General features: G+C 36.2%; 1 protein-coding gene across 1 annotated transcript in view; it reads left to right on the top strand.

Annotated features, from left to right (window-relative positions):
• Tbc1d5 (TBC1 domain family member 5) overlaps positions 1–20,910 on the top strand; it is a 533,074-nt gene that overhangs the window by 98,080 nt on the left and 414,084 nt on the right. Inside the window, exon 3 of the mRNA XM_052191804.1 lies at positions 2,617–2,668. The gene's annotated coding sequence lies outside the window, so the exon portion shown is untranslated. The remainder of the gene's footprint in view (positions 1–2,616; positions 2,669–20,910) is intronic.

A 20,910-nucleotide genomic window follows, 5' to 3' on the forward strand; every position in this document is an offset into this window, starting at 1 on the left:
TTGAATTCTGATTTAGAGTTCTTGAAGTACTGAATATAGCATTCATATTTTTATTTCCTCTAAATGTATACATTTAGCATAATTTATAAAAACTAGAATATTTTCTAGGGACCTGATTTTGATGTAGATAGGTGACCCATTAACCCAAAGCCTGTGTCGAGAATTCATATGATTGGCCTTAGATTGTCTTTATTATATAACTTACCACCTTCTGTGATTAAAAAAAACATGTCTAGTGGCAAAATTAAAATTGTTAGATATATTTTATCGTGTTTGGTTTGTTGTGGTGTCCTTAGAATGTTTAGATTTCTAAGGTGGGAACTTTTTATTTATTTATTTATTTATTTATTTATTTATTTATTTACTATATTCTTTGTTTACATTCCAAATGATTTTCCCTTTCCCGGTTCCCCCCTCCCCATAAGTTCCCTAAGCCCTCTTTTCTCTGCCCATTCTTGTATCAACCCCCTCCTACTTCTCTGTCCTGGTACTCCCCTACAATGCTGGAACAAGCCTTTTCAGGATCCAGGACCTCTCCTTCCATCTTCTTGGGAGTCATTTGATATGTGAATTGTGTCTTAGGTATTCAGAGTTTCTGAGCTAATATCCACTTATCAGTGACTGTATTCCATGTGTGATCTTTTGTGATTGGGTTACCTCACTTAGGATGATATTTTCCAGTTCCAAACATTTGCCTAAGAATTTCATGAATTCATTGTTTTTAATTGCTGTGTAGTATTCCTTTGTGTAAATATACCACATTTTCTGTAGCCATTTCTCCATTGAGGGACGTCTGGGTTCTTTCCAGCTTCTGGCTATTATAAATAGGGCTGCTATGAACATAGTGGAGCATGTGTCCTTATTGCATGCTGGGGAATTCTCTGGGTATATGCCCAGGAGTGGTATAGCAGGGTCCTCCGGAAGTGTTATGCCCAGTTTTCTCAGAAACACCCAGACTGATTTCCGGAGTGTTTGTACCAACTTGTATTCCCACCAGCAGTGGAGGAGTATTCCTCTTTCTCCACATCCTCACCAACACCAACTGTCTCCTGAGTTTTTAATCTTAGACATTCTAACTGGTGTAAGGTAAAATTTCAGGTTGTTTTGTTTTGCATTTCCCTAATGACTAATAATGTTAAACATTTTTTAAAGTACTTCTCAGCCATTCAAAATTCTTCATGTGAAAATTCTTTGTTTAGCTCTATACCCCATTTTTAATAGGGTTATTTGGCTGTCTGGCGTCTAAGTTCTTTGTATATATTGGATATTAGCCCTCTGTCAGATGTCAGGTTGGTGAAGATCCTTTCCCAATTTGTTGGTTGCCTTTTTGTCAACTTGACAGTGTCCTTTGCCTTACAGAAACTGTAATTTTATGAGGTCCCATTTTTCAATTTTTCATCTTAGAGCATAAGCTATTGGTTCTCTGTTCAGGAAACTTTCCCCTATGCCCATGTCCTCATATCTTTCATTTGCAATTTTGTAGTATGTTCTTCAGTTGTTAAAAGTTCAGATAGCTTGTTCAGCAAGGCCTCCAGCATATAAGTTTTTGGTAGGGAAGAGGAGTATAATGGTCATATTTTAAGAGTTAGAAGTACAAAAAATTAAAAAAAAACTTTTATTTTGCTGTTTTTTTTCCTTTAATCTTAGGTATATTTTTCCCCATTAACTTTTAAAAGTAAGTAGCTCATAATTTAAGATCACAGTTATTAGGTGTATTTCTGCATTTTATATATTGCTCCCAGATGCTACAGTATTAGTTTTTATCACTGCATATTTTATGAAATGTCAGCCTTCTGTTGGCTGTTCACACAGTATTGTTAGTGATCAAAGACACAACATAAAGGAGAGGAATCTAAACAGTTGGCTAAGCTTTGTCCTTCATTGTAACAAAAATACTACAAAATTATTTTATTATAGAAATTCAACTTTTGACATCATGTAATATGCAAAGAAATGTCCTTGTTTTTAATGAAGTAAAATGTTAAAAGGTATAATTTGATAAAATCCAGGTATAAAGAGAAATAATTTTAATTTTATCTAGTTTTCTTTGTTAACAAAAGAAGATAATATGTCACATGTAGACTTGCTGAATGACAGTGCTGTGTTTTGATACCTAAGCTATACAGTCAGATAATTAGCTCAAACCTCATTTGGTTATATAAAATACATTTTGTAAACATAGTTATTAGTCTTTGTGTGTATATTGTTATATATGATCTAATGTATTATAATATTCCTGTTTACCTATTTCTGTATTTGAAAATGCTATTTCATTGATTCAAAGAACTGACTATTTCAGTGATTGCATTATCAAGATAAGAGAAGGTAAGTGAAAAACTTTAAAAACTAAGAGAAAAACTATACAAATAAAAATCTTGAATGATTTTGATCAGCTGTTGTATATGCCCAACATAGCAGTTTGTTCTATACATTTTATGTTTTGGGATGGTTTATGAAAATGAACTACTGCTTTCAGTAAATCATCAATAAGGATTCTGGCTTCATCATTGTTATATTGGGGTAGGACAGTTTTACTTCCAGACTTATAGTTAGTAAGATTAGAGAATTCCATAGTTCCATGCAATTAAGTATATTGCTTTTGTTTGTTTTTTTCAGAGTGGGAATTTAAAAGGGGAGAGTGAAAGTATAGAGTACAAGCTGGTTGTCTGTAAGTATACATTTGTGACTATCTGAAAAAAATAATGTTTTTCAGATAACAGTCGTACATGTATTATCTTTACTTGTGTTGTTTTTATTAACTAATGAAAAATACTTGTTTTCTGTGGGAAGAATTAGGACTTTGGAAAGCAGTTTGAAATATAAAGCCACAAATATTGGTTGCAAGCATCAACTTTTTGTTCTTCTTTTGTGCTATATTTTTACTTTAATTTATAATGTATAGGTCAATAGTCTTGCTACCTTAGAGTTTTCTAGAAAATGCAGAATATTGGCTCTAACTCCATATTAAAGCATTCTGAGTTTTATTAATTTTCTGGACAATTCATTTGGACATTAAAAATTTAGATACACTGTATAAAACATCTCACCAAACCTCTCATTTGTTTTGTATGAATGCATGTGAATGCATATTTTAATTGTATATTGATACTGAATTTGTTCAGTTTCAGTTTTAGAGAGGACATTAAATATGCTTATTAGAATTTTAGTAGAGCTAAGAGGTGGACAAGTGTTCAGTCGTGTGCTCTTGTGTTTAAGTCTTCAGGCAGTTACAGTTAGAAACAACCACTCCTTTGTAGCATTACCCTGTTAGTGTTTTTTTGGGGGGCCAGAGCAATGTGTTTATGGTGTTCTGGATATTCATGATTACTTCCTTCCAGAAATAGTGTAATAAGCATTTTCAAGGTGTATTTGAAGACATATTAATCCCAAAAGATGCTCTGGAAAACCTAGTATGGTTAAAATAGTCTTGAAAGTACTGAATGTATTGTTTGATGATAGAAGTATATGTTGACATATTAAGAGATTTGGAAATATGGTGTATTATTTTTCTGTTGCTGAGATAAAATACCACTACTCTCCTCACCTCCCCTACCCAAAAAACCCCAGAAAAAATAAAACTCACGAAAATATAGCACCAACTTATGGAAGATTGTTTTTATTATGGCTTATGGTCCCTAGAGCATCATGCTGGGGAAGATGTGACAGTGGGCAGACATGGCAGGGAAGCAGAGAGGACAGGAGGGGTGAAGAGACGGGAGGGAGAGAGCATGAGAATGATAACACAGAACAGGAAATAACATGAGCTTGTATAAACTCTGAAAGCCCACCCCTAGTGACACACTTCCTGTAGGAAGGCTCAGCTTCAGAAGAGTTCCATATCCTCCCAAAGCTGGCGATAAAGTTTTCAAATACATTTGGGCTCTTTTCTCATTCAAACAACCAATTAAATCAGGAAATTTAATTCAAAGTCTCCCAAATTTGCTTGACCTTAAGAAACAAAACCAAATTCCACATCATTGTATTGTGTTTGGTTGTTTTTCTCCTCTGAAACATTTAAGCAAAATATACACATGTAGTGAACATTTATGCCCCAAACATTTCAGTGTACATTTTAAAAACATTTTTTCATTATTATAATACTACCCTCAGTTTCAGCCAATGTAAAATTATTTCAGTCATATCTAGTCTGTCATTTATTTTCTTTTCTGGAATGTCCCAATAGTACTTAAAAAATTAATATTTTACCTTTTAATGAAAACCCAACTCTGTCTTAGGAGTATCACATTGGAAAGTTTATTTTTGAGGTTAACTTTGGTCACTTGCTTAGTATACTGTTATATAGCTCTCTATTGTGCATGTACTATACTCTTAAATATAAGAATGTAATTTGTTCAGTCTGTATATTGTTACTTGAGTGTATATTAATCCATGGTTGACTAGTTAGTTTTGAATAAACAATCCAGGAACTTTTCCCTGAGGAGAAGTCTGTTTCACCAACTATCAACATTCCTTAATTGCCTATAGTTCTTTGTCTATGTTTGAAGCCCCAAGAGATTTCCCACTTCCATGTTATCACATCTATTGGTCTCATGCTTGCTCATATCTTGTTTAGGCAGCCACGTTGATGAGACTTCATAGGTGTATCTTCTCTGACATTTTTAGGACACACAGTCTCACAGCAAACTTTGTATTCCTCTGGCTTTTACAATTTTCTGCCTTTTCTGCTAAGATTCCTGAGCCTTAGATGGAGTAGTTGTGTTGTAGATGTTTCAGTTGAGGCTGGGTAACACATGAGCATTTGTTCTCTGCATTTTGATTTGTTGTGAAATGATCTCTATTTGTTAAAAAGAGATTTTTCTTTGATAAGGGGTGAGACCTATACTTACATGTAAGCATAAAAACATCTCTTTGTCCATCTACATTTTTGGTATGTGCGTGCATGCATGCACATATGCATGCCTGCGCGTGAGCGTGCCTGTGTGTGTGTGTGTGTGTGTGTGTGTGTGAATTTGAAACTTGAGTTCAGTGGTTTGATCAGGCTGGCTGGCTAGCATGCCCAAGGATTTTGCTCTTTCCCTATTGCCAACAGTGATGGAATTCCAGACTTGTTACTTACTATGCCCTGCACTTTACATGGTACTGGAGATATAAACTTAATTTGTATTAATTGTGGTCATTCAGGTTCCTGCATGATCTAATTTTCTAGCTGTTAGAAGACTATCCTTTCAAAAAAAATTTTTAAATACTTGTTTCATATATACAAACTGCCCAGAATATAAATTAATCATTGTGAAAGGTTAAAAATGATACTTTATATTGTAAAATATGAATGCCCTGAACAGAAGTGTAATTTTTAAATGTTCTGAGAAAATTAGGTATTTCTGTTACATGTAACTCAAAGTATTAGTCATACTTGGCTTCTGCTTAGACTAGAGTTTAAAAGATTTTAGGAAGTGTGTCTAATTCTTTAACACTGCAATCTGACCTTGTTTTGTACAAACTTAGTGCTTGAGAATAATACAATTGAGTTATTTATTAAACATTGCAAATAAAAATTTGTGTTTTGAGTAAGGTTGTAAGTTTGTGTGGGAGTTTAAGGATATTTAAAGAGTGCCATTAAGGAAGGAATATTGTGTTGGAGAAATGGTTCTGTGAATTAGAGCTTGGACTCATTTTCTATAGACCACAAGTTCTGTTCTCAGTGTTTACATTAGGCAGCTCACAACTGCACTCATGTCTCTCTGTCTCTGTCTCTCTGTCTGTCTCTCTCTGTCTCTCAGCACATTTATAAAGGAATCAGAAGACAGAAGATTCATAAATTAGCTGTTTCTTTCTTTCTTTCTTCTTTTTTTTTTTTTTTGGTTTTTTGGATTTGTTTTTTTCGAGACAGGGTTTTTCTGTATAGCCCTGACTGTCCTGGAACTCACTTGGTAGACCAGGCTGGCCTCGAACTCAGAAATCCGCCTGCCTCTGTCTCCCAGAGTGCTGGGATTACAGGCGTGTGCCACCACCTCCCGGCAAATTAGCTGTTTCTTAATATATATCACCCTAAGACAGGGCATCACTATGTGACTCTAGTTATCAGGAACTCTGTGTTGAACACCAGGCTGGCTTTGACTCCTAGAGATCTGCCTCTGCCCCTGTCTCAGCTTTCTCGCCTTATCCCTGGCCCCTGGCCATTGGCCACTGCCTGGGCCTCAGCCTCAGCTTTGGCTCAGCCTGGTGCAGGGATTAAAAGTGTGTACCACCACACCTGTTCTGGTTGCTCCTTGTTGGCTCCGTTCTTTAAACCTTCATAGTGACTATGGATTGTTGAAGGAGAATGAGGACTTAGGCATATCCTGTGCTCTAAATCCTCTCTCAGTTGGTGTTCCTGTGATAGAGGACCATGTGGTAGTAATGGGAACTCACAGGCCTAGGTTTTGTTACAGTCTTATTTTTCCTAAACTTAGAGGGGAGGAGTCTCAAGAACGGAAATGTTTGTGATAGAATTAAAGCAATTAGTGATGTGTTTAGGATTGTAAGTGAAGTTGATTTTAAAGCCCAGACTACAGTTTCTTTTCCTCTGTAGCAGAAAGGACATGTATAGTGGGCCAGACAGTCTTTTTACTGTCTTTGACCATTTATCACTTATTGGCTGGAATGGACACTTCTCTGTACTTAAGCCTTCTCATCTCAACAACCTGTTTGTGGTGGTAGTGGTTTAGTACTGGGGATAGAACCCAGGACCTTCTGTGTGTTAGGCAAGGGCTATATGCTAAGCTACACCTCTGTTTCATTGTCCTCACCAGGTGTAGACTGTTTGTTATGAGAATCACTAACCCAATGTACTTTTAGAATACTTACTTACATTGTTCTATACCAGGAATAGGACATTTCAGTAAATGGTTAACTGTTACTTACTAATTCAAAAGTAGAAATAAAATCTTGAACAAAGTTAACTAATACCAGGCCAAATGTTTGCCAAATTGTGAGATATGAAATGCTTTCATATTTGATATAGTATGATAGCTAAAACCAGAAATATCTTGAATTTGACATTTTTAAAGAATAATATAAAATTTTTTTATTTAAATCTGTTCATAGACATGAAAACTGAAATTCGATTTTAGGGGAGGGCATGATGGCATATACCTTTAATACTAGTACTCGGGACTCTGAGTTCTCCTAGGTAGAGATAGTAGGTTTTAGGATAGCCAGAGATACAGAATTTGTTTGTAGCTGATATTACTGTTTATAGCTTTGTACATTTCTGTTTATGTGCATGCCTAGAGGACATGCACTCCACAGCACGTGATTACTTAAGATATGGGCATCTTCCCTTCTATGCTTGCTCTTCTAGGTTTTCTTTTTTTCATTGATTGTTTCATTCATTGCTGCCACAGCCCCTTCCCTCCATTTCTTCTAATTTCTCTGTCAGTCACCATCATCACCATAGTCTCTAGCCTTAAGTAGGCATCTTAAACAGCTAACTTCTTTCAGACTTGTTGTTTGTCTTTGTGATTTAAATAAATTCAATATTTTTCAAATTAGAGTTGAGTGTATGCTATACTTCACTGAAAACCTCTTGTGGTAAGTCCATTCCTCTATTCTCAGTCTCACACTTTTCCTCTCTAGCAATGACTGGCCTTTCTCCTTCATATTCTTGTGCCTGAGTTTGGATGAAGTTCATACTTGTCAGATCCCATCCTCAATTGTCTCTCGTAGGCATGTCCTAGTCCTTGCTGTAAATCAAGTTTTGTGTTATAGAATATCATGGGTTGCACTATCCATTTTCATGTTTTCAGTACATACTGACCTGATTATTGGATGCTATGGGGGTAAGACTGTTTAAGCATTTATAAAGTCCAGGAAAAGCCCTGAAAATCAATAAAATCAATAACAAATATTACATGACTTGCTGTAGTATGTAACTAGACTATTGAAAGATTTAGTGTTGATTCTAAAATGAGATAAATGTAGTGTTAGTGTGTAAGCACTCTTATTTGAGAATACTATTGATGTGGCATTGATTTTTATGTCTTTACCACTATTAGTTTTATTAAAATAAAAATAATTTTGGATTTGTGGTATTTCATTTTAGAATTTTAGAATTCTTGAAGAGAGTAAAGTTTCTGAATTTCTTTAGTATATCAAGTTTATAATAAAAAATTTTCTTGTTTATTGTAATGGATGTGTTCATTTAACTAAGTTACATAAAGTCTAAAGTTTAAGAAATCTCTACCTACTTAGGTTCAACAAATAGTAATAGACAGTTATTTTATAATTTAGTGGGCTTCTTGCTCTTTTAAAAACTTGTATTTTTTGAAAATTACAAGTACTTTATTGACATTATTTTTACCTCTTCACCCCTACTCTTCTTACATCACTCCTAGTCCTGTGTCAATTCATGACCTTTTCAAAATGATTACTCAGGTGCTTGTGTATATAAAACCTGCTGAGTCTATTTCATGTTGTTTGTATCTATAGGAGTCTAAGGCTGACTATGTAGGATTTTATAGCCTTTCTGGGGACTAATCCCTGGAGAAAACAAATTCTCCAGTCAGCAGCTATTGATGCCTATCGTTCTTCAGCTAGGAGTGGGTCCTGGCGAAATACCCTCAGCCGTTATGCCAATAGTGTTGTTATTATGAAGGTCTTCTTTTCGAAACCATACAGTTGATATTTGATGTGTATGCTTAGCTGTCATGACTGGGAGGCAGTATCACACAGCTGACATCCGCTGGCTCTTATCATCACTCTGAGCTCTCACCATTGCTCCTTGGGTTTTAGGTGTAGGTTTTGTAGCATGATGTTTTAGATGTGAATGTACACTCCATTGCCACTTACTCTATGCATTTTGACCAATGTGGATCTCTGCAGTAATCTCTGAATGATGCAAGTGTTGAGAGCCAGAGTTATCTGTGGTTTTAGGATATGTATATAGCATAAAGTCAGAATTATATTAGTTTAAGAAAATGGCAAAAGTTAATTCTTCTCTAGGGTCTATACCCTCTCTTAAGTTTATTAGTTTAACTGTATCTGACATCAATTATCTCCTATTAAACAGGTCTTAAAATCAAATTACACAGCTATGGTTATCCCCAAGCTAAAAATGCCACTATTACAACATTGAAGATTTCTTGCCAGGCCAAACATTGTAGTTTCTAGGTTTTATAGCTGGGTATAAATATCGGTTGCTTTACTCCTTTGACAGCTTGTATGATACCTTCCATTATTCCTAGAGCTCGTCCTCTAGAAGAAGCTTCAGGTCATTTTCATCTTTATTCCATTTTGTGTCTGAAGTGTACGCTGTCGTAAGTAATAGGAGCTTCCCTTCAAGTTCAGAAAGGAAACAAAGGGCAAAGACACTATTCTGTATTGTTCTGATTCTCCTTTGGACTACCCTGCTCAACACTGGAATTTTTGTATGGCTCCTAGGGAGACTATTATTACCCTATGTGGTCTGCTTTCATTTTAAGTTCTCTCTCTCTCTCTCTCTCTCTCTCTCTCTCTCTCTCTCTCTCTCTCTCTCTCTCTCGTTCTCTTTCTCTCTCTCTTTTGCTCTCTCTCTCTCTCTTTTGTTCTCTCGCGCTCTCTATCCCTTACTCTCCCCCCTTTTCTCCTCATTTTCTACTTTGACTATATAGATGTAAAATGTATTTTCGGTAGGCTTATAAAATGTGTTCTATGGCTCTTTCCAACACCCCTCTGTATTACTCCCTTAGCCCTCTATTAAGATCTGTCCTCTTTTACTTTCCAACTGCATGGCAGCTGTGTTGTACTACTCTCATCTCCTCCCCAGAGCTTATGCTTGTGGTTACTTCAGACTTATATTCAAACCTAGTATTCAGAAATGCGATCTCCAATAGGAGAGATTATGTTGTAGATATATCTGCTGAGGATTTTCACCCCACAGTCAGTCTGACTCTGCATTTTGACCAGTTGTGTGTTTCTGTAATGGTTTCTGTCACACCAAGTAATCCATCCAGTTCCACAAAGCAATACTAAATAGTCAACCATGAGCTATGGCAGTCCTCATTCAAACCAACACAGGCAGGGATAGTCTTAGATTTTTTTCCCCCTAGAAGCACCTGTAAATGGGAGTGTTTCTGTGCTCTCTAAGTGTATTGTTGGTGGTTTATAGAATGGCTACTGAATTTTGTAACCTGATTTTTGTCTGAAAAAGCAATTGTTTTTGGAAGATTTCTTGTTGAATATTTGCGATCTTTTATGTATAAAATGTCTGCAAATTATACCATTTTGTCATCTCTAAGTAGAGAAAACTTCTCTTCTTTACCCGTTTGTATTACTTGTATTTCCTTTTCTTGTATTATTGATCTAGCTAGTGCTTCAATTATATATTGAAGCAAGTGGGAATACTTATGAGTGCTGTGTCATTTCTGATTTTAGTGGAATTACTTCAAGTTATTCCATTTAGGATGTTTTTGAATACAGCTTTTATCATATATAGTTTTTAGTTGGTTGTGATATCTTCCCTCCCATCCTATTCTAAGACATTTTAATCATGAAATCATGTTTGATTTTGTTGAAGGCCTTTTTATATCTCTTGAGATTGTTTTGTCAATATTTGGTCATATTTGTATGTGTCTCAGTATATGGTCTATTTTATAGAAACTTTCATGTAGTGCTGAGTACATTATATAGTTTTGACATTAGTTATGATATTCTATAAATATTTGTTAGGTTTATTTTGATATATATTGTCACTTAATTCTAATGTTTCTCTGTTCAGTTTTTGACTAGATAACCCATCCACTGCAGAAAGTAGGGTACTGAAATACTTATGAGTTAGAATTCATCTTTGTCTTGTTCAGCCGTATGTACCTAAATTTGATACATATATGTTTAAGATTATAATTTCTCTTGTTTAATTTTCCCAGTCCAGAATAAAGTATCTTTCTTTGTCTCTTTTGATTAATCTTAGGTTGCCATATGTTTTGTTAGATGTGAAGATAGTGATGCTTTTGTTGCTTCCTGGTTCCATTTATTTAGAATACTTTTTGCCATCCTTTCATTATGAAGTGTTTCTTCTTCTGAAAAGGGAGTTATCGTGTAGAAAACAAAAAACTGGAATTTATTTCTGAATCTATTAACCTAATACTCATTTTTGGATTATGGAGTTTAGGCCATTAATATTTAAAGTTATTGAAAGGTGTAATGTGTTCTACCCTTCTTCCCCCATTATTGTACATTTAATGTTTTCCTGGTGTTTTAAATTTCTGGCATATTGTGTTTGTATGTGTGCTTAATATTTCATATTCTTTGAGTGGTACAATTTCTCTTTCAATTCAAGTCCTGATACTCCATCTTTTCAATCCATTGTACTGGTTAGCCTTTCCCCTTTGGCTTTTCTAATTGGATTGTGTTTTTAAATTCTATCTTTATTTAGGCTTGTGTTATCCTGCATAGTTCTGTTTGTGTACTGAATTCAGTTTTCAAATTCTTAATTATCTTAATTTCATTTAGGTGGATATTTGTGTTGATTAGACTTTACTTGGAGGTTTATTCCTATAATCTTTAAATTCATTCGTTTGTGTCCTATTTTTGTATCCTTGAATTCCTTCTGTTTGCAGTTGTTGTTATCTACCTATCTATCTATCTATCTATCTATCTATCTATCTATCTATCTATCTATCTATCTATCTATTTTCTCCAGATTTTATTCCACTTGTGGTCCACCCTCCAATTGTTCCACATCCCATACCTCCTCCCTGCCCTCTGTTTCCAGGAGGATGCCCCTACTCTATCTACTACCATACCTCTAAATTCCCTGAGGCCTCCAGTCTCTTGAGGGTTAGGTGCATCTTCTCTGAATCAACCCAGACCTGACAGTCCTCTGCTGTATGTGTGCTGGGGGCCTCATATCAGCTGGTGTTTGCTGCCTGGTTGGTGTTCCAGTATCTGAGAATTTGCGGGAGTCCAGGTTAATTAAGGCTGCCCTTCTCTTCAGCTTCTTCCAGCTTTCTCCTAATTGAACCATAGGAGTCAGCAGCTTCTGTCCATTGGTTGGGTGTAAATATCTGCATCTGACTCTTTCATCTGCTTGTTGGGTCTTTCAGAGGGCAGTCAGGATAGGTCCCTTTTTGTGAGCTCCATAGCCTCCATAATAGTGTCAGGCCTTGGGACTGCCCCTTGAGCTGGATCCCACTTTGGGCCTATAACTGGACCTTCTTTTCCTCAGGCTCCTCTTGATTTCCATCCCGCAGTTCTTTCAGACAGGAACAATATGGGTCATAGTTTTGACTGTGGGATAGCAACCCCATCCCTCACTTGATGCCCTGTCTTTCTGGAGGTGGACTCTACAAGTTCCCTCTCCCCACTGTAGGACATTTCATTGAGGGTCTCTTCCCTTGAATCCTGAGAGTCTCTCACTCCCAGGTCTCTGGTACATTCTGGAGGGTACTCCAAACCTCCTACCTCCCAAGGTTGCCTGTTTCCCCTCTTTCTGCTGGCCCTCAGGGCTTCAGTCCTTTTCCCCCACCCAAAACTGGATCATGTTCCCTCTCTCCTGGCCCCATGCCTCAGTCCTCCTTCCCTCTTAGGTTATTCCCGCCCTCCCTCTTGTGGTTGCTTTTTTTCCCTCCCAAGTGGGACTGAGGCCTCTTAACTTGGGCCCTTCAGCTTGTTGACCTTTTTCAATTCTGTAGACTGTATCTTGGGTATTCTGTACTTTTCTTTTTTAGCTAATATGCACTTATTAGTGAGTACATACTGTGCATGTCCCTTTGGGTCTGAGTTACCTCACTTAGGATAATATTTTTTACTTCCGTCCGTTTGCCTGCAAAACTCAGGGTGTCCTAAATTCTTTGTCCCAGGATTCATCTGAATAATTCTTATTGGCAAACACTTTTGAAACTTCTGTGTTTTCATGGTGGGGACTATTGTTTTGACATTCCATACTGTTTTTTTTTTCTTGTTGTTTTTGTTTTTGTAATGTTACTTTGGTCATGTGGACTTCTTTCTTTACTTATGTGTTAGGTTATACGTTAAGAGTTGGTAGGTCACTCTTTCAAATACACAATTTTGATTTTTGTTTTAAGGGACAAGAGAGTTCCAATTTATGTGACCACGAAAGTGTGAGAATATAGGTTATGTCTGGGTCTGTCTGGGTAGTTCACTCTCTTCCTCATTCATCAGACTATAATGGTGTACAGTGTGTGCACTCTGAATTAGAAATTAAAGTGTGGGCATGGAACAGGTTGGCATTGATCCGGGACGTTCTCCTGGCTGGGTCGATGTACAAACTTTTTAAATCCACCTTTGCCCTGGATTGCAGACTCTTATCTGTGGTGCGTCCTGGGGAGCTCACTAGGCTGGACAGGTTCATGAGCTATGAAACCTCAGCTAGGCTGAGGGAATGGCTTTGCTTTACAATTAGTTTGGAACTTAGGAAGAGGTCAAAAAGGCTTAAATAGGACTACAATTATACTTTCATGATTTTTCTAAATTGTTGAGGCCTCACATGTACATAATTGAAAACTCTTAGGACTTCAGCATTAGTTTTAAAAGTTAGTTTATTTTTTTGGTTTATATTTAAAAATTACCGTATTCAGTACAATTTTGTTTTTTACCTACCTAGAATTTCTCATAGGAAAATATAATTGAAATTTAAAAACAAAACAAAACTAAAGAAGATGCACAGTCAGGACAAACAGAGATTAAGAGGCAGACAGAGACAGAGAGAGGCAGAGAGAGGGACAGACATACATGAGAGAGATGGTCTGAGTACTTAAGCATTAAATATGCATGTTAATTAGGAAAAATTATAAAAATATGAAACCAGATGTTACATAAATTATTTGATTCCCAGGATAGCAGCAACTTATACACTGACAATATTTTTGTATTTGCATGTGTACATCCATTTTCTATTTCTAGCTTTCCCAATATTTTTGTAATTTCCATGAAAATAACTAGAAAAAGAAATGGCACTCCCTTCATTGAAATGGTATAAATAATTTGTATGTGGAGTGCTAAGGAAGTCAATTTTGTGCAGCTTTACCATAGGGATGGTCTTCTTAATTGAGTAACTTTGCTTATATTTTTCCCTTCTTCTCTTCCTCCTTCTTTGCCTTCTCTGTCTTCTCTTACTTCTTCTTCTCCTTATTCTTCTTTGTTTTCTCTAATGATATACTAGATTCTTCTTGTATTTAATATATACTGTCACAGCGAACATAATTAATGATCCTTGCAGTGTAAGAAATTGAAATTTGGCCTGATATTTAAATGCATCTAATGTATGTGTTTAGAAATATAAATTATAGCCACTTAATGTACTTTGTTACTTCTTAATTTGATTAGTCACATTTCTTCAAAAAATAGCTGCCATTCTTCAAATAGTGACATCAGGGTTTAGTATTATTTAAGTATGTAGTCCTCAAGTATGCCTATGTTATTTGAAAGATAAATATTTTTAACTTTAAAAAGTCATCTTTGTGCCCCTCCATCTGTATTCATGGACTGATTGGTGGGCTCTCCCTCTCTCAAGCCCTGCCTGTCTCCCAGGAGGCTCCATCTAGCCAGGGATACTTGTTCCAATCCACCGGCCTGCTGGGACCCCACAAAACCATGTAGACATATAAGCTCTGCCCCGAACTGGCAGAGCTCCATCTCCCTCAGGGTCCTCATGTGTACCTGCCCTTGCAGACCAACACTCTGTCCCCTCACCCTACAGCTCTTTCTGCCTCCCAGGAAGCCTGCCCTAATTGAATACATACAGCTCCACCTGCTTCTCGGTAGGCCTGCTCCACAACCCAAGTCATCCAGGCTAGTCATCCAAAGAAAAACAGATGGCAGAAGGCAAGTGCAAGAACGTATTCAACATAAGCCAATGCAATATGTCACTACCAAAATCCAATTCTCCCACTATAGCAAGCACTGGATTTCCTAACATACCTTTACAGCAAGATTGTGACCTTAAATTCCATCCCATGAAGATGATAGCGGCCTTTAAAGAGGATATAAATAATTCCCTCAAAGGAATACAGGAAAACACAGTCATATAGGTAGAAGTCCTTAATGAAGAAACAAATAAACCCCTTATAGAAATGCAGGAAACAGGCCAGACTCCCTGGAGCTACTGTGGACTGGACCACCAACCAAAGAATACACATGGATCAACCCATGGTGCTGGTCACATGAGGCAGAGGATGGCCTTGTTGGACATCAGTGGGAGGAGGGGCCCCTGTGCCTGAGGGTATCTGATGCCCCAGTGTTGGGGAATGCCAGTGTGGGAGGATAGGAGTGAGTGGGTGGATGGGGAAGCACCCTCATAAAGGCAGGGTGAGGGGATATGGGATAGGGAGTTTCTGAAGGGGAGACCTGGAAAGGGGAAAAATATTTGAAATGTAAAAAAAAAAAAGCTCAATCCAAAAAAAACCCATTAAAACCTAACTAATAAACCATGACTCAATTTTTTTGGGGGGTGGGCAGAGAAATGCAGGAAAATACAATCAAACATGTGAAGGAAAGGAACAAAAATTGAAATAGAAGCAATAAAGAAATCACAAATGGTCAAAAATGAAGGCAGCCCTGGATATGAAGAACCTAGGAAAGAGAACAGGAAATACAGACACAAGCATCACCAAGAGAATAGAAGAGCTGGAATAGAGACTCTCAGGCCTAGAAGATACAATAGAAGATAATTGATACTTAGGTAAAAGAAAATGTAAAGTGTAAGATATTCCTAACCCATACCATCCAGAAAAATTTGTGACACAATGAAAAGACCATGCCTAAGAATAATTGGAATATAAGAGGATGAACATTCCTAGTTCAACAGTCCAGAAAACATGTTCAACAAAATCATGGACAAAAATTTCCTTAACCTAAAGAAAGAGATGGCCATAATCATACAAGAAGCCTGTAGAACACCAAATAGATTGTACTAGGAAAAAATCTACCTATCACATAATAATCAAAACACTAAATGTACATAAAATATAAGAATATTAAAAACTGTAAGGGAAAAAGGCCAACAAACAAAGCAGATCTATCATAGTTATACCTGATTTCTCAACACAAACTCTAATAGCCAGAAGATGCTAGACTGATGTCTTGCAGACTCTAAGAGACCGCAGATGCCAGCCCAGACTACTGTACCCAGCAAAACTTTCTATCATGATAGTTTGGATAAACGAGGTATATTCCATGACAAAACCAAATTTAAGCAGTTTCTTTCTTCTTATTCTGCCCTACAGAGGATATTAGAAAGAAAACTGCAACAGAAAGATGTTAACTACACCCAAGAAAACACAAGAAATTACTCTTATCAAACCTCCAAAAAAGAATAACACACATAATACCACCTCCAACCACAACCATAACAAGAACTAATAATCATTGGTCATTAATATTTCTCAACATCAGTGGACTCAGTTCACCAATAAAATGACACAGGCTAACAGACTGGATACTGAATGGATGCATTATTCTGCTGCCTACCAGAAACATACCTCAACTACAAAGACACTAACTCAGAGTAAAGGACTGGAAAAAGGTACTCCAAGAAAATGGACCTCCTAAGAAACAAGCAACAGTAGATTAGATATTGTAATATCTAATCAAATAGACTTGCAACCAAAAGTAATCAAAGGGGCTGAAGAACAACACTTCATACTCAAATAAAAATCCACCAAGGTAAAGTCACAATTCCGAATATCTGTGCCCCTAATGTAAAGGCACTCACATTCATAAAAGAAACTTTACTAAACCTCAGAACACAGATTTAATCCCATATAACAATAGCTGGGGACTTCAACAATCCACTTTCACTAACTGGTCATTGAAACAGAAACCAGATAGAGATAAATGACCAGATTTTATGAACTAAAATACAGTTATCTACAGAACCTTTCATCCCTGAATAAATGAATATACCTTCTTCTTAGCACCTCACAGAACCTTCTCCAAAATTGACCATGTAATCAGATACAAAATAATCCTCAACAGATGAAAGAAGATTGAAATAACCCATTGCATTTTATGAGATCACCACTGATTAAGGCTGGACATCAACACAACAGAAAAAAACAGAAAGCCCACATACTCATGGAAACTGAACAATTCTTTGCTCAGTGGTCACTTATGGAAGAAATAAAGAATTTAAATCTAGAATTCAGTGAAATGACACAAAATACCCAAACTTATGGTACATGAAACAGTGCTAAGAGGAAAATTCATAGTACGAAATACATTCATAAGGAAATTGCAGAGATCCTACACTAACAACTTAACAGCATACCTGAAATCTCTAGAACAAAAAGAAGCACTCTCACTCAAAAGGAGTAGAAGGCAGGAAATAAACTCAAGCTGAAATCAACCAATTAAAAACAAATAGAATGATACAAAGAATCAATAAAACTAAGAGCTCATTCTTTGAGAAAATCTAGTAGATAAACCCTTTGCCAAACTAACTAAAGTGCACAGAGTCAGTATCCAAATTAACAAAGTAATGAAAAGAGAGCCATAAAAACAGAATCTGAGGAAATTAAAAAAAAATCATCAGATCGTACTGCAAAACCCTACATTCAACAAAACTGGAAAATGTCAATGAAATTGATTTCGTAGACAGATATCATAAACCAAAGTTAAATCAAGATCAGGTAAACTACACAGTCCTATAACCCCTAGGAAAACAGTCATTAAAAATTTCCCAACCATAAAAAGCCTACTACCAAATGGTTTTAACACAAAATTCTACCAGACTTTCAAAGTAATGCTAATACTAATACTCATCAACATATCTACAAAATAGAAATAGAAGGAACACTACCTAATTCATTCTATGAGCTCACAGTTATTACCTTAATACCTCAACTATACAAAGTTCCAACAAAGAAAGAATTTTGCTTATGTATATCAACACAAAAATACTAAATAATATTCTCTTTAATCGAATCCAAGATCACAACAAATACATCGTTCACCATCATCAAGTAGGCTTCATCCAATGAATGCAGGTATGGTTCGATGTACAAAAATCTATCATTGTTACCCACTACATAAACAGTTGAAAAAAATCCACATGATCATCCCATTAGATGTGGAAGAAGCCTTTGATGAAATATAATACCCCTTCAAGTTAAAAGACTTAAGGAAATCAAGGATTCAAGATAAATACCTAAAGATAATAAAAGCAATATATAGGAAGCCAATAGCCCACATCAGATTAAATGTAGAGAAACTTGAAGCAGTCTAACTAAAATCAGGGACAAGACAAGACTGCCCACTCTCTCCCTCTCCAATATAGTACTTGATGTTCTAGCTAGAGGAATAAGACAACTAAAAGGGATCAAAGAGATACAAATTGAAAAGGAAGATGTCACAGTATCAGTATTCAAAGATGATATGATAGTAAACATAAGTGACCATAATTATAACAGAGAAAGCATCTTCAACAATAGTGCTAGTTTTACTGATTGTCTTTATATAGAAGAATGCAAAAAGATCCATATTTATCACCTTGCACAGAACTCAAAGTGGATCAAGGATCTCAACATAAAAGCAGATCCACTCAATCTAATATCAGAGAAAGTGGGGAATAGCCTTGAATCATTGGCACAGGAGAAAATTTCCTGAACCAGTGGCTTAGACTCTTAAGATAGACAATTGATAAATGGGACCTAATAAAACTGAAAAGCTTCTGTAAGGCAAAGGAAACTGTCAATAAGACAGATCTGCAACGTATAGATTGGGGAAAAAAAAATCTTCACTAACCCTACATCTGATAGAGAGCTAGGATCTAAAGTATACAAAGAACTGAAGAATGTAGACTCTGGAAAACAACTTTACAAGCAAATGATCTCAGGAAACATATGGTCTCAGGAAATAAGCCGTAGTAACCATTCTAATATCAGATAAAATTGACTTTCAACTTAAAGTCATCAAAAGAGACATGGAAGGACACTTCTTTCTGGTCAAAGTTAAAACCCACCAAGAACTCTCAATTCTGAACATCTGTGCTCCAAATGCAAGGGCACCCTCATTCATTAGTAAAAGAAACTTTACTAAAGCTCAAAGCACACATTGCACCTATCACAATAATTGTGGGCCACTTCAACACTCCACTCCCCTCAATGGACCGATCAGAAAACAGAAACTAAACAGGGATGCAGTGAAACTAATTGAAACTTTGGACCAATTGGATTTAACATTTTATATATATATATATATATATATATGGACACAGAGAGAGCGAGAACTTTTCATGCTAAAGCAAAAGAATATACCCTTTTCTCAGCATCTCATGGTAGCTTCTCCAAAATCTACCATATTATTGGTCACAAGACAGACCTCAACATACATAAGAAGATTGAATTAATCTCATGCCTTGTATCTGATCACTATGGAGTAAGAATGCTCTTCAATAGCAACAAAAACAACAGCCCACTTACACATGGAAGCTGAACAATACTCTACTAAATGATACCTTGGTCAAAGAAGAAATAAAGAAATCCAAGACTTTGTAGAATTTAATGAAAAATGAAGGCACAACAACATACCCAAATTTATGGGACATAATGAAAGCAGTGCTAAGAGGAAAACTCATAGCCCCGAGTACCTCCAAAAAGAAACTGGAGAGAGCATACACTAGCATCTTAACAGCACACTTGAAAGTCCTGGAACAAAAAGAAACTAATTAACCCAGGAGAGGTAGAAGACAGGAAATCATGAAACTCAGGGCTGAAATCAATCAAGTGGAAACAAAGAGAACCATACAAAGAATCAACAATACCAGGGGCTGATTCTTTGAGAAAATCAACAAGTTAGATAAACCCTTAGCCAGCCTAACAAAAGGGCACAGAGACAGTATCCAAATTAACAAAATGAGAAATGAAAATGGAGATATAACAACAGAAACTGAGGAAATTCAAAAAAACATCAGATCCCACTACAAAAGCCTATACTCAACATAACTGGAGAATCTGGAGGAAATGGACAATTTCCTAGACAGATACCAAATACCAAAATTAAATCAGGACCAAATAGATCATCTAAACAGTACCATAGCTCCTAAAGAAATAGAAGGGGTCATAGAAAGTCTTCCAACCAAAAAAAGCACAGGAACAGAGGATTTCAGTGCAGAATTCTATCAGATCTTCAAAGAAGACCTAACACCAATACTCTTCAAACTATTCTACAAAATAAAAACAGAAGGAACACTACCCAACTCGTTCTATCAACCCACAATTATGCACCAAAACCACACAAAGATCCAACAAAGAAAGAGAACTCCAGGCCAATTTCCCTTATGAATATTGATGCAAAAATACTCAATAAAATTCTTGCCAACCGAATCCAAGAAAACATCAAAATGATCATCCACCATGATGTAGGCTTCATCCCAGGGATGCAGGGATGGTTCAATATATGGAAATCCATCAATGCAATCCACTACATAAACAAACTCAAAGAAAAAAAACCACATGGTCATTTCATTAGATGCTGAAAAAGCATTAGACAAGATTCAGTATTCTGAATTGGTCTTGGAAAGAACAGGAATTTAAGTCCCATACCTAAACATAGTTAAAGAAATATATAGCAAACTGGTAGCCAACATCAAACTAAATGGAGAGAAACTTGAAGCAATCCCACTAAAATCTGGGACTAGATTGCCCCCTCTCTCCTTATCTTTTCAATATAGTACTTGAAATTCTAGATAGAGTAATTAGACAACATAAAGAGATCAAATGGATAGAAATTGGAAAGTAAGAAGTCAACCTTTCACTATTTGCAGCTGATATGATAGTATACTTATGTGATCCAAAAAACTTCACCAAAGAACTGCAGCTGATAAACAACTTCAGCAACGTGGCTGGGTATAAAATCAGCTCAAGCAAATCAGTAGTCTTCCTATACTCAAAGGATAAGCAGGGTGAGAAAGAAATTAGTTAAATGACACCCTTTATAATAGCCACAAATAATTTAAAGTATCTTTGTGTGACT

Source organism: Apodemus sylvaticus, chromosome 9 (assembly GCF_947179515.1).
Source record: "Apodemus sylvaticus chromosome 9, mApoSyl1.1, whole genome shotgun sequence".
Lineage (NCBI taxonomy): Eukaryota > Metazoa > Chordata > Mammalia > Rodentia > Muridae > Apodemus > Apodemus sylvaticus.